Raw genomic sequence first — 14,054 nt, forward strand, 5'->3', positions numbered from 1 at the left:
GTCTGCTGGCCTATAAGGTTTCTTCTGAGAAATCCACCCATAGCCTTATGGGGGCTCTCTTCTAGGTGACAAGCTTCTTTTGCCCTGCTGCTTTCAAGATTCTCTCTTGGTCTTTGAGTTTGGGCAGTTTTAATATAGTGTGTATTGGACCGATCTCTTCAGATTGAATTTGTTTGGGACCTGTGAGCTTCATGAATTTGGGTATCCAGATGTCTCCCCAGTTTGGGGGAGTTCTCAGCCATTATTTCTTTTAAAAAGCTTCCTGCCCCTTTCTCCTTACTTTCTCCCTCCGGGACTCCAAGAATACATCGATTGTGCCTTTTAATGGTGTTCCATAAGTCTACAACATGGACAACTGTGTGGTCCTTGGAGAGTGCTGCAGGGGGTTCTTCAGTGCCTGCAAGGGCTGTTGGGGTCATCCACCCGCTGCCTCCAGGTTCAGCGGCTAGGGGCCGGGGCACGGAGTGGTGGTAGCCGAAGCGCAAGGTGTGTTACACACTCAACTTCAGGAGACAGTGGCAGGTGGTGGCAGGGGCTGGTTCCAGGCATACACGTAGTAGTGAGGGCCAGGGCCGGTAGCAAGGGCTGGGGGCAGCTGTGAGCCTCCCAGCAGCCGCAAGGGCCCCGGCATCCCTGGCCACATCCATGCAGCGTGCCCTTCTATGGTGTAGGGCCTCACCTGGGCACACGCATGGCAGGAGAGGCCAGTGACAGAAGCTGGGCCAGCAGGATGCAGGTGTGGAACCACAGGGACTTAGTGTTAGGAGAGCCCCATGGTGCGGGGAGTGATAGGAGTCAGGGCCCGACCCAGGCCGACAGCGGCTGAGGGAACCCTGGCTATCAGGGTGCACTCCAGTGGCTGCGGGTTCCCATCACGGGCGCGTGCATGGTTTGGTGGTGTGCAGGAGCACAACCGGAGGGACTAGCCCCGGATGTGCGCACAGCAGTGGGGGACCAGCTGCAAGGGTCGGGGCTAGCGTCTTGCCCTCACATAGCCGCAGAGGCCAAGGCGGGCTGCCAGCGTGGAGCTGGGGCTCCAGGGGTCGGAAGAGGAGGAGGTGGGGAGAGACTCAGGCGGCTGGCGTCTGAGAGTGGGAAAACTTACAGTGGGAAAACCTCAGTAGTGGCATCTGCAAGGGGTCCGCAGTGGCTGTGCTGGCCGTTGGTTTCTTCAGTGGCTAAAGCTGCCGGGCCCTCTGCAGGGCAGACCACCGGGAACTCCGGTTGCTCCCGCAGCGTGCCTGATGCTCGTGAACCCTGGACTTCTTCTCGGTTCCCAGGCCTGTCTCTCCATCTCAGCTTGGTGCTTCTCGGTGGGGTGAAACCAAGCTGCGTCCCTGTGCAGTGTCCCAGAAAGGTGGGCAGATGGCCGCTCACCCTGCCGCCCCCTTCCCAGGGAGGAGAGCACTTTCTGGCAGGGAAGTTCATTCTCGATGCTGAGCAGAGCCGGCCTGGGGTTGGCAGACACCGGAGGGTGAAGCTGTCCTTCCTGCCCTTTTTGTGCAGTTCTCAGACGTTGTGTTCCACTGTGTTGCTGGCGTTCCTTAAGCAGACTCCTGAGCTCTCCCAAAGGTGTTTTTGTTCATGGATGCTATCTAATCATTGTTCTTCATCGGGGGACAGAAGCTGGGGGCTCCTATGCCACCCTTTTGGTCGAGAATGCCTTTAAATGGGTACGCCTTGCATTCGGTTTGAAGCTGACAGGCCATGTGATGTGGTGGCAAAGATCACAGACTCCAGTCCAGACGCTCTGGGTTTGAATCCAGGCAGTCATGTGACCTCGTATGCATGATTCAGCATCTCGGTTGAGTTTTCCCCAGGAGCAGACCCTAAAATAGCCATTTGAGTGAAAGTAGTTGATTTGGAGGTAATTCCCGGAACTGTGCATGAGGGAGGGAGAAAGTGACACAGGAAGGGAAGGAGGCCCATGAGCGTATGTGGACAGCTGGAGCATCAGCCCCCAGAGAAATCGGGGGACACACGTAAAACATGTGCCTCTGAGTTATGACACTCAAGGGGCACAGGAGACGGGGGTTCTATACCAGCTCCCATCAGTCATTGGCTGAGGGCTGCTCTCAGGGGACAGTAACCCCCCTGGCACGTCTGGCCTGCCACACGTGGGCAGAGAAAGCTCTCCGCATAGACACGGTGGCAGTGGGAACTGGGGCTGGCGGGTGCTAAAACGGTGAAGGCCAAAGGAATATGAGGAGGGTCCCACAGTGTCAGCTACATTTAATGTTCTTATCTTCAAAATGGGGCAAGGATAGTATCTACCTCTCCAGGATAGTTGGGAAGTTTATGTAAGTTAACTGTCAAGTGCATGGATCAGAGCCGGGTGTAGAGAGAGCACCATGTAATTGGTCAAGTGCATGGATCGGAGCCGGGTGTAGAGAGAGCACCATGTAATTGGTCAAGTGCATGGATCGGAGCCGGGTGTAGAGAGAGCACCATGTAATTGGTCAAGTGCATGGATCGGAGCCGGGTGTAGAGAGAGCACCATGTAATTGGTCAAGTGCATGGATCGGAGCCGGGTGTAGAGAGAGCACCATGTAATTGCTGGTCGTTACCATTGGAAGTCGTTTGCTTTTCTGTCCCGTAGAAGCGTCTTTTTCCCTGTGATACCCCTCAAAAACGTCTGGGGAAATGACTGAAGCTCACGCATGTTTTGGGAGAAGGGGGGCTCTGTGGAACAAGAGGAAGGGGCTGATGTTCCTCCCTGGCCTGAGCTACACAGACAGAGGTCATCGCCTTGGAAGCAGGAGTCACAGGGAGAGGGAGCCAAGGACGTAAAACCCTCAGCTGGTGCTTTGCACACATCCTGGAAGGCTTTGGGCTTCGGTGGAGCATGGACTTGGGAATTTGAACCCAGCTCTTCTGTATCTCAAAGGACACCAAGGCTCAGTGGCCCTCTGGGTCATGTGCTAGACTGTAAGCTTCCTCGAGGTGGGAGCTCTGCTCCTTGCTGGACTCCCCCTGCCTCTCTCCTCGCTCCAGGTCGACTCCTGAGGATTGAGTGTTGAGCAGATGAGCGTGCAAAAGGAAAAGTGCTTCGTTTCATCTGAAATCTCAGGGGACTGACACCTCTTCCATAGGTGGCCCCCCGGTAGGGGGTCTCATGCCTCCCCGGTCTTCAGCCACCAGGACCCAGGAAGTAAACTGCGCCTGAACCCAGCTCCAGCGAGCTCTCCGCTCTCAGCAGTGTCATTTAGAATACAAAGGACAGGCTGTGAGTATTTATACCGACACAGTTATTTTAAATGGGCCCTCACTTCTTCCTGAAAGGCATCCAAAAGCTCTGTTGGAACTGAAAACATTTTATATTTATGTATTGGCAATTATTAAGGGAATGCAAAGTGCTCAGCAAATATGATCTCAGTCCTTGTGACAGCCCTGAGGGAAGAAGTTGGCAAGAATTCGTATCCTCCCCAGACAGGTAATAGTTCAGAGGCTCGGGAGGCTGGATGACAGATGCCAGAGCGAGTAAGGGGTCCTCCAGGGAGCCAGGGTAAGGGGAAGGGAAGGGGAAGCTCAAGCAAGAAAGTACAAGGACTCCCGCCTGATACCATGGACCGAAAGGAATCATACGGGCATGGCCTCCCTGCTCACTGCAGCACTGTAGGGACAAGCAAAAACCTGAAAACGGCCCAGGGTCCCTCAGTACGGGACCAGAGAGGTGTTTCACGGTACAAACCATGAAATACTATTCAGCTGTTTAAAAGGATCTGTGTGTTCTGACATGGAATGATATCCAAGACATTTACATGAAAAATGCAAATTGCAAAAGAATATAAACAATATAATCTCTGACATCTATAAAATAGATATTGTATACTATTAAGGAAAAAGCCTAAAAGACCGTGTACCAAGTTATATGTGAAATATAATTACAAAGACATTATGTGTCTTTGTGTGTCAGTATTTTCAAGGAAGATCTAGAAGAATGTGCCGCAGTGGCCGTCACTAGAGGTTGGATTAAAGTTACTTTTATTTTCTTAATCATACATTTGTTAAATGTTGACGTTTTCTGCGATGCACCTCTCGTTCTCTGGTAATCAGATTAAAAATTTCTAAAAACTGGAAAAAGGGAAATCCTTTATGTCACCTAGAAAGTATTAAAAATAGAAAATAAAACTACTAAAAAACACTTGCATTGTTTTCTTTCATTAAAAAAGAATACTAGGAGTGTTTTCCTTAATGAGAAGGATTTGGAAAAATTCCACTAGAGTTTCTATTCAGTTTCCACTGTGCAGTGAAATCTGGATCAGATGTTATATTTTGTAAACATATGGTCCTGGGTCTGCGAAACCAAAATACAGAATCAAATCTTTCTGCTTTTTTCTTGATGTTTTTAAACACGAGACAGACCTGACTGTTTTGCACGCTGGGTAATAAACTTTAGGAGAGCAAACGACGTCACCCCAACAAGGGGGGAGACCCAAACCATCAACAACTAGATGTTTTCATGCGTTGTTGGACAATAGACATAAATTGTTTTATGTCATTAAACTTTAAAAGCTCCGATCATTGTTTCATGGCAACTTGAGTGCACTCGATACTGCTGAACGATACACTTCGAAATGACGAAGACGGAGAATTTCATGCTCTGTGCTTCTTAGCACAATAAGGATGCAACCGCCATCAACTCCCCACCCCCAAGTACCCCAAAACTCAGATCACTGATGTCTAAGATATTGTATAGTGTAAAGAAAGGAGAGGGTGGGGTCAAGTAGAGCTGTGCTCAAGTCTTAAAATCTGACCCCACTGGGCCTGGGGCAGGTGGCATTTGTCTCCGCCTTTCTAGGTAGTGGTCCCATGCCAGGCCCAGGGAAGGCGCTGGGATATGGTAGCCAGCAGGATGAGAGGAGTCCCTGCCCTGTGGTGTGACCTCGCCTCTCTCAACCACAAGTGCCTCCCTGAAAATAGAGAAAAATAAGGCATAGGCCACCCATGCTTCTTGAGAGGATGGGACTGGACTTCTGAGGCCAGAACCTGTCTGTGGCTCAAAAAAAATCTCAGCTTCAGCCCACGGGAGACGGACAAATGGAACAATATCTGAGTCCAGATTGCCTTTCTCCTCAGGACAGGGTCTGTCCACGTCTCCTGCCCTTTCAGCTTCTCAAGCCACTTAATTGAAAGGAACAAGAACAAGGAAGGAAAGGTTGAGTGTTCTCGTTTTCCCTTACCAGCGGGGTTGGATGAGCTGCTGGTTTAGGATGAAAACAGGGAAGGTCACATGGAATCTTCTGGTGAAGTCGCAGGGGAGGGACACTGGGTAATTACAGCAGGAATGAAGCCAGTGGGAGGGAGTTGCCATGTGTCAGGCACTGTGCCGAGCTTGCTTATTATCTCCACACATCTTCACGACTGCCCTTTGAGGCAGTGGGGATGATAGTGATGAAGACGATGGCTGATAGGACAGTGCTCTAAGGACTTTGTGCGTATTGACTCATTTAACGCTCACAAGGCTCCCATGAGGGAAATGCTTTCATGGGTCCCTTTTTACAAGCGAGGAGACTGAGGTGCAGAGAGAATTAGGTAGCTAGCAGGTGGTGGAGTTGAGATTCAAAAGCAGGCAGTTAAAACGCAGAGCCTCGGATCTTAACCACGATAGCCTATTATGTTTCCCTTTTCACGGATAAGGACACTGCCCCTGAGGGAGGTTAAGTGGTCTGCGTAAGGACCTGTCGCAGAGAGTTTGGTTTGGCACGAGTCATTTCTGACCTCCAAGCCTGGACTTTGAAAAAGATGACACTCTCCTGCAATACCCCAGGCAGTGAAAATCTCCGGGATAATGAGAGCCAAACCTCAGGCCTGTGACTGATGGGCAGAGCCACGGAACCAGCCCCACTCCGCGTCTGGCTCCCCTGGATACAGACACTGGAGGGTAAAGCTTCCTTGGCTCCCTGCCCACGGCAGATGGGGCTACTTCACCACCATCTGTGAGTGCCCTCACCCCCAGGCCCTGAGCCTCGGTTCTCATCTGGCTATTCACTCATTTATTCATTCAACAACTATTTATTGAACTATTTGCCTCCCCCCGCTCTAGATACCGGGGATTCACTTGGGAGCCAAACCATCAAAATGATTTTGTAATTGGGTCCCCGGGTCTGGGTTCTTGCCTTCTTCCTTCTTCCCCCTTCCTTTCTAGAAATGAGTCCCTTTTTGTTCTGCACGTCACTGACACAGTCCTTCTGCAGGACTCAGCTGGCCTGTAAGGTATCTTTGTGCAAATTAGAGCAAGCCTGCCCCCTCCTCCCCAGGTGTGCGTACCCTCTGGGACCACAGCAGGGAGAGCAGAGAATAGGCTGGAGGTTGGGCCCCATGAAACCTGCAGGCCAGGCGCCGTTGGGTGGCGCAGCCCACTCTCCTAGCCCTTCTGAGAGATGAGCCCTTCATGCTCAAACCCGGTGCTTTCAAGTCCTTCCTACCCCCTCCCCTGCCTGCTTAGCCTGGTCCCTCATCCACTCCAACCCCTGGAAGCTGGGCCCTGCAGGCCTTCAGCTCTTTATTCCTCACCCACTGCTGGACCAGACAGACTTACTCTCCACGGGGGTTCACCTCCCTGGACCCCTTCTTCCTCCTCCTCCTCTGTCAGTCACCGGGATGCCCCCTGCCAGGGTGCTCTGCCCCATCCCAGGGCTGGGGTCCAGCCATCCCGGATGCGGTTATCACACTCACATCGAAAAGCCGTGCTGACAATGGGGCCATTATGAGGGTGTGACAAGCCCTCACTGTGGTGAACAAAAAGACACCACACACTTGCTCAACAGAGGACGGTAGAAACACGTAAGTCTCAGGACGTCCTCATTCCTGACTCCATCCTGACATTAGATGGACACGCCATTTAATCACCAGGAAGTGGTAGCATTCAAAAGATAGAACAGATGTATTCTTTCTCAAAGATGAGAAGTTGTGGTTTTAAGAATATAGTTTTTACGTTTAACTCACAACTGGGTAATTCACCTCCTCAGTGCTACTCATCCTCAGGTCCCTCCTTCCCGGAAACTTCCCCGGATGATCCCGTCTCCAGCAGTCCTGCCCCTGGCTGGGTGCCCTCCTCCATGCCTTCCCAGAGCACTGCAACTCGCCCGTCACCACACTCCTCATACGGAATGGTCATTCCTGGCTTGCTGCGCTGCCATCCCGAGCACCCCGCAGGTCCCGTGAGGTCAGGGACTGAGCCTTGCTCCCCTCTCTATCCTTAGCGCCTAATGCAGAGCCCAGAAGGAGCTCAGTAAATGTTTGTGAAACAAATAAAAGGTATTTATTTGTATGGGGAAAAATTGGCTCCATACCAGGAGCTTCCCTGGATAATGGAAATCCTGCCTTCTGCTGGGAGGACTAAGGAAAACGAGAAGCCGTGGCTGCTCTCAGGGCCCCCAGACAAATCCCTATAAATCAAAAATTAGTATACCATGTTGCAATTCCCTTCATTCCTTCACTCACTCATTCATTCATTGTAGGGATTTATTGGGAACTTCTATGTGTCTAGGCGCTGAGGATTCTACAGCAAAATAACAATATAATAATAATAATGATAATAATAATAATAATAATAATAATCCAAGTCCTTGCCCCTCCCGCAGTTTATCTTCTAGAGGAAGTGGGAGAGTTTAAGATGGGGAAGAGTGGGGAAGGAGGGAAGGCAGACAACCGTACATTCCCTAAACGGTAACTTAAACTTCAGGGGCCCTGGCACCTTGAATGACTTGCATTTGCCCAGCCACTTGTCAGAATAGTAAAATGGTAAACTTGCCCAGCAGCAGAGTCAGACCCCATGGAAGCAAGTTCTTATCTACGACTTCATCCACAGTGAAGTTACCTTTGGGCAAGCTGCCTGACCTCCCAAGCCTGTTTCCTCAGGGGCTGGTGATAGCAACAGTACCCACTTCCCACTTCCTACACATCTGGCTGAGAGGAGGGCCAGTAAAGGTCAGCAATAGCTATTCTCACCACGGAAGGGGTTTGGGAGAGGGTTCCGTGTTCCCTGGGCATCCATGCATATGCACCATACCAATAGGAAAGCATTGTTTTAATTTCTTTCATTGGCTCATGCCAAGTTTTGCTAGGGGTAACTGGCTTAATTTAGTCCTCTGGGTTGTGCAATATTTGCATATGAACTTTGAGTCCATGCTTAGTTCCCGGAGGCCCCTGCAGCAGCTAACGATGCTGTCCATAAGCTTCAAGTAGCAATGCAGAGCAGGCAGCAGGGCGGATGGACCGTGAAGGACTCGCTTGGGTTCTGGCCATTAAAGTGATAGCCCAAATGACTATCGTGGAAGTCCTAGGGCTAATTTCCCCTTATTATTGAACTTGAAACAGCTAGGATAAATAAAGCAGATCTTAATCAACTGCATTATAAACAAAAGGCACAGATGGCAGGGAAAGATTGACTGACAACAGCAAAGTGCCCTAGGCACTCTTGAACACCCCTGGGCGGGGGTGCTAAAGACTGTGGCCCCCTGCTTTGTTGTACTTTTGCATTTCTGAATTCCAGGAACTCCTTTCCTTGAAGTATATAGCTGCCATCAACAGGATATTAGTAGGTGAATGTTCTTTGAAGCCACAGAGGAAAAAACTCTCAATTCGGGTCTGAACAGGTCAAGGGGGGCAACTGGCTGTCCAAAGGGCATGCAGCAGCTCCTTGTCCTGCCAGGAAGAGAAATCAGTATTTAAATGAATGTGGAGAATACAAGCTTCTCTGTTGTTGAGTCTAGAAAAAAGGAGGGGGCAATAGGAGAGAGTGATGAGGAAGTTTAATAAATCTTTTGCCAGGAGATTCTAGATTCTTCTCACTTCTTATCCTGCTCTCATACAAAGCACACACTTCACACACATACACACCTGCCTTGTGACTTAAATTCCAAACAACTTCCACGTACTCCTTACTGAATCATGATTCCATGTCACCCAAACACATGCTGTGGGTCCCTAGGGCGTCATCTGAAGGGGTCATCAAACAAGGCCAATCATATTCCTGAATCTTAACCTTCATCCTTAACCAGAGTGGAATAGACTAAGGGAAAGGAATGAGGAGTTTGAAAGTAGAACTAAGAAAGCAAGTTATTTGTGCATTGCAAGGCTTGAGTGCTTGAGGGCATAAGGCCGATACTGCAAAGTCGGGAAGGTGGACTTTGGTAGAAATGAGTTTGAGGTGCAAAGAACTGAATAGAATGTTAGGGCTTGAATAAATTGGATCCTCTGGGCTATCCAGGAATGGATGGATCAGTAAAATAAAATGTTCCGCAGAGCTTGTTTCCTGTAACTCATGTGTGTGTATTAGAGAAAGGATGGTGGTACACAGTAGAGCAGTGGTTCTCAAAGTGTGGCCACGGTACCCTGAGTGGGGCGGTGCCAAGACCTTTATAGGGGACTCATAGAGTCTGAGCTATTTTCATAATAATATTAAAGTAGTATTTGCCCTTTACACTCTCAATTTCTTATGAGCATACAGTGATTTTTTTTCTAGGGGCTACATGACACATGACATGTGATGTCACAACAGACTGAACAAAAAAGTGAATATAAGAACTCAGTTGTCTTCTATAAAGCCAGATATTAGAGATTTGCAAAAACAGTAGAGTGATATAACTCTTCTCCTTGCATTTTTTTAGGTTTCGAAAATAGTTCTTTTTTTTTTCTTTTTTCTTTCTTTCTTTCTTTTTTTTTTTTTTTTTTGTCGGAAACCACCTCACATTTAATCGTGGCATTTTAAAACTGGACAAGTGTTTTGACATCTGCCCCCCCCCCATTTAGTCTCTTTAAAATGACAGGAAAACACCAACCAATCACAGGCTTACTGGGTTTAATAAGTTTGCCCCTTCAGGTCCTTTTTGCAGCACCCAATATCCCTTTGAGGTACCAGACAGACCCGGCAGTGGCCAGCAGTACCGTTCAGACCTTCAGAGTTCCAAGCTCAGGCTCTCTGAGCATCTGGTGCTGCAGTGGCACCTGTCTGGGACTGGTCTCTCCCTTTAGCTGGGGGACTTGAAATGGACCAGTGAAAAAAGCTTTTCCCCTTCAGGGGGAAGAAAGAAAATCACTCCTCAAAACCCAGCAGACCTGGCTGTGAGGTCTTTCCTCCTGTCCCATCTCTTCAGGCTAGTTTGGGGTTTTTTTGTGTTTTTTGGGTTTTATTGTTTGCTTGTTTGTTGTTTTTTTGTTTTTTGCAGTGGAGCAAGAGAGACCAAAATCTAACCTGAGTTACAAAAACGATAGACAGTGATGGCTGTAAAGGGAGTGACCAGGAGCAAATGAGATACTCCTTTACCTCCCACAACCAATATATGTGCTTCACAGAAGAACACCAACAACAAGCAGGTCCACGAGATACAACAGCTAGAACCACAAAATCCGTTCATCCGAGAGTGGTGGAAGGCAGCACGGGGAGCTGGGAGGGTCAATGGCGCAGGGACAAAAAGAGTATTCCAATCAGTCCAGGCACGGGGGCTGGCAAGTGCCAGAAAAGAGCTACAGAAAAGCCTGTGGTCCATTCAAACTCACCGGTGTTAAAAATCCACACACTGGTGTCAGGAAGATTCTGCCTTCAGCGCACCAGAGACAAAAATCCCAGTTCCTCAGAAAGAAGGGCCCTCGGCAGAGCAGGCCCTGCCTTCCCTGGCAGAGGAAGGGACAAGGGAAAGAGCTCCTAAAGCCTCCAATCCCACCCATCTGCTCTGGATGGCAGGCGACTCCATGGCCTGTGACAGCCTTCAGTCTGGCAGGAGACCAGTGCGGTGAAGGGAATTTCTCGGCAAAAGTTGAACTACTCAGGGCAGACTGCAGGTAGACCATCTTGTGGGAAAGTCTGTTGCTTAAGAAAACCACCCGGGAGAAGGGGCACAGATGGAAAAGGTAGGCTTGGCAGGGATCTTTGCTTCATGGCACTGATAATGAATAGAGGAAAGAGGATGGAGAAGAGGCAGCCACCTATAATGTATGAGGACTGCATTGCTGCGAGGAAAGCCAAGGGCAAGCCAAATCCAACGTAGTAAGGCCAATTCTTTTCTATTGACAACCGCTGGCGCATTTCAAATCCTTTATTATTATTTTTTTAAATATTTTATTTATTTGACAGAGAGAGAGACAGCCAGCAAGAGAGGGAACACAAGCAGGGGGAGTGGGAGAGGAAGAAGCAGGCTCTCAACAGAGGAGCCTGATTTGGGGCTCGATCCCATAACGCCGGGATCACGCCCTGAGCCGAAGGCAGACGCTTAACGACTGAGCCACCCAGGCGCCCCTTCGATTCCTTTATTGAACCAACGATATTCAGAGCAGTCCAGCGAGTAGAGAAGGGACATATGCAGAAGACTAACCAGCTGACCAACAAGGAGGGTGGGAAAGAGACTCACAGACACCCCCTGGATGAGGAAAAGAGCCTGCGGCGAAAGGTTGAAGAGCGTGTCAGCAGTTATTTTGCTGACACTAGGGAGTGTGTCCCTGATACCTCGAATGCTAGGTCAGCCATGCCTTGAATCCAAGTGGCATTACAGCGTTGCGAAGCACAGACAGAGGGAGCACCCAAAGAGCCCTGGAAATGGACGTAAGGAGGAATTCCAGCCACGACCAAACATCTCCATGTTGTAATGGATCACCAATAATTGGGGCTGTCACTGACTGTAGTACAGGAAGAAACACTCGATAAGACAAGAGGAGACTTAGCCAGGATACTCCGCCATTCCAAGCGCAGCACTGGAAAATTCTACTAAAGATACCGGCTCACTCTCTCGCTTCCTTTCTACCCTCTGGGCTCTCCTCTGCGCCAGGACACCGCTCGCCCTCCTTTCATGCTGCTCCTCTCTCTTGCACCGAATCCGAGCATCTGGCTTTGAGATGGTACAATCCCCCAGACAGAGTCTTTGACCCCCCTGGCAAGGTCCTGGAGAAAGGGTTTGACACTGTCAGCCATCTCTTTACCACCCAAACTACCGACTACACAGAGGAGAGAGCAACATCTCACAATCTCTCATCATGAAGGACCCAGCACCTTGCCCACCGTGGGCCCACTCGGCTCGTCTTGGACCCTCTGCGCCTGGGGCCCATGGTGGGCGTGCCCGGGCTGCACGGGGCCACTGGGCAAAAATTGTTCTTTTCGTAAAAATTGTATTTCTGTTAACACACAGCATGTTTATTATTGTTACTCTTAAATAGATTCAAAAAGTATTTTTAAATTTTTCGTTCTAGATTTCTAAAAGAGCAAATACTCATAGACATATTCACACAAACCAACAAAAGCTCTTTGGTGTCCACAGTTATTTTTAAGAGTGTGAAGGGGTCCTGAGACCAAAAAGTTTGAGAACCACTTCACTAAAGGATTTGAAAAGTGTGGCAATGCTTTTCTCCCCCCAGCATTAGAAACCATGTATAATAAACCCAAATACTTGTCTTTAATCCTAATCAGTCAGACATGGCAAAGAAGGGCAATTAAAATGGAAGCAGAAAAAAAACCACAGAGAAAAAACCCATATATCAGAGCCATGATGCGAGCCCAGATCATATGACCTTCACGCAGGTAAAGGACGTGTCCTTGAATCATAAACAATGGTCTCGGGAAAAGCCTGATTTCGAATGGTTCCCCTGGCATGGGAAGGATGCTAGATCAGAAAGCAGGCTGATGGCCTCCTTCTGCCCGGCCCAGTCCTTCTGCGGGGCACCACTGGTAATCGGACCCAAACCCACTTGCCGTTTCAAAAATAAATAATAATAATAATAGTTCTGTGTGCTGGGGAGCTCTCCCACCCGCGGAGACGTCCAACATAGTTGACTCCGTAGGTCAAGTGGAACCGTGTGCGTCATCACGCAGAGACAGGCTGAGCTCCCAGCTCATACCTCAGAGCCTGGCCTGGGGCCAGCTGGGTGGCTCTGCCGTTTGCCCTCAGGGATGGGGTCTTGACCATCCAGGGCTCTCTGCTTCCAGCTCGGTGGGTGGGTCGGGGGCTCCCAAACCCCTTTGGTCCTCTGCCCAGGGGGCCCTGGCCCTGGGCCTTCCGAGGCAAGCCTCTGTTAGAGACAGGAAACAAGTGTCCAACTGAGATCTCAGAAAACCCAAGAGACCTAAGGGGGATCAACAGCCTACATGTTACTGGGCTTTTTATATTTCACATATAGTAACAAATTATTCACACTGACGGTTCGGAAAAACAAGACGACGGTGTTTGTTAGGTATGGTGCGCGTCTGCTCGTGGGTTAGCCAATCCAGGAAACGATTCACGGGCGGGCGACTGGACACGGGGTGAGCTATTTTGTTAGCCAAGTAATTAGTTGCTGTATTTATGTTTTACCTCCTCAAAAGCCTTGAAGTTAGCTTATAAAAATACACAACAGAATATTTGAAATAGAGGAAGTTAAGCAGAGTACTTTTCAAATATCCCAAGCTCTCAGACTGAATGGAAAGAAAGGAAAAGGAAACCTGGAGGGCTTCCAATGGAGGAGGCATTTAGCTCCAACAACAACCACCGGCATTTCTATGGGCTCATAAACGTGGACCCTGCCACTTTTGTGAAAATGGAAAAGAGAGTTAAGCTACAATAAGGGAACATTTGCACACATGCGACTGTCTAGATTTCTGCTGGAGTCTTAATAGTACAGTCTTGCAAAAATACCTTCATATCCTTGAAACCTTAATTTTAAATGTAAAAAAAAAAGAGGGAGGACTTATCTCAAATAAATGAATAGATGAAGCAATCAGACCAAGGGGTCGGCAATGTCAGAAAATAAGAGAAAACTGGGATTAAGGTCGGTGTATAAACCATTTGTAGACCGAGGCTACGGTTTCACCTTGAGCTTTCTAGCATCCAGCACAGGGGAATGGATGTGATCAACCAAATATTTCTTGAGGTTCATTAGATAAAAGCAGAACATCCTCAAGGCAAGGAGGCCGATTAGGGGGCAAGGAGGTTTAGCTGCTTAACATGAAAACTTTTTTGCCTGAATTAATGGAAGAGCCTTTGCAAGGTGATTTTAACAACTTAGTAAATTTAGTAAACTCTGAAAATAATGATCCAGCCAACTAGTGGCCATCAGATTTGAGTTTATGGTTTCCCCCTATTTTCTCC

General features: G+C 48.9%; 1 pseudogene; it reads right to left on the minus strand.

Moving 5' to 3' along the window:
* Positions 1 to 505: 505 nt before the first annotated feature.
* LOC113262382 (etoposide-induced protein 2.4 homolog) lies at positions 506 to 11,941 on the minus strand (annotated as a pseudogene).
* Between the last annotated feature and the right edge of the window lie 2,113 nt (positions 11,942 to 14,054).

The sequence above is a fragment of the Ursus arctos genome, unplaced genomic scaffold, assembly GCF_023065955.2.
Source record: "Ursus arctos isolate Adak ecotype North America unplaced genomic scaffold, UrsArc2.0 scaffold_9, whole genome shotgun sequence".
Classification (NCBI taxonomy): Eukaryota; Metazoa; Chordata; class Mammalia; order Carnivora; family Ursidae; genus Ursus; species Ursus arctos.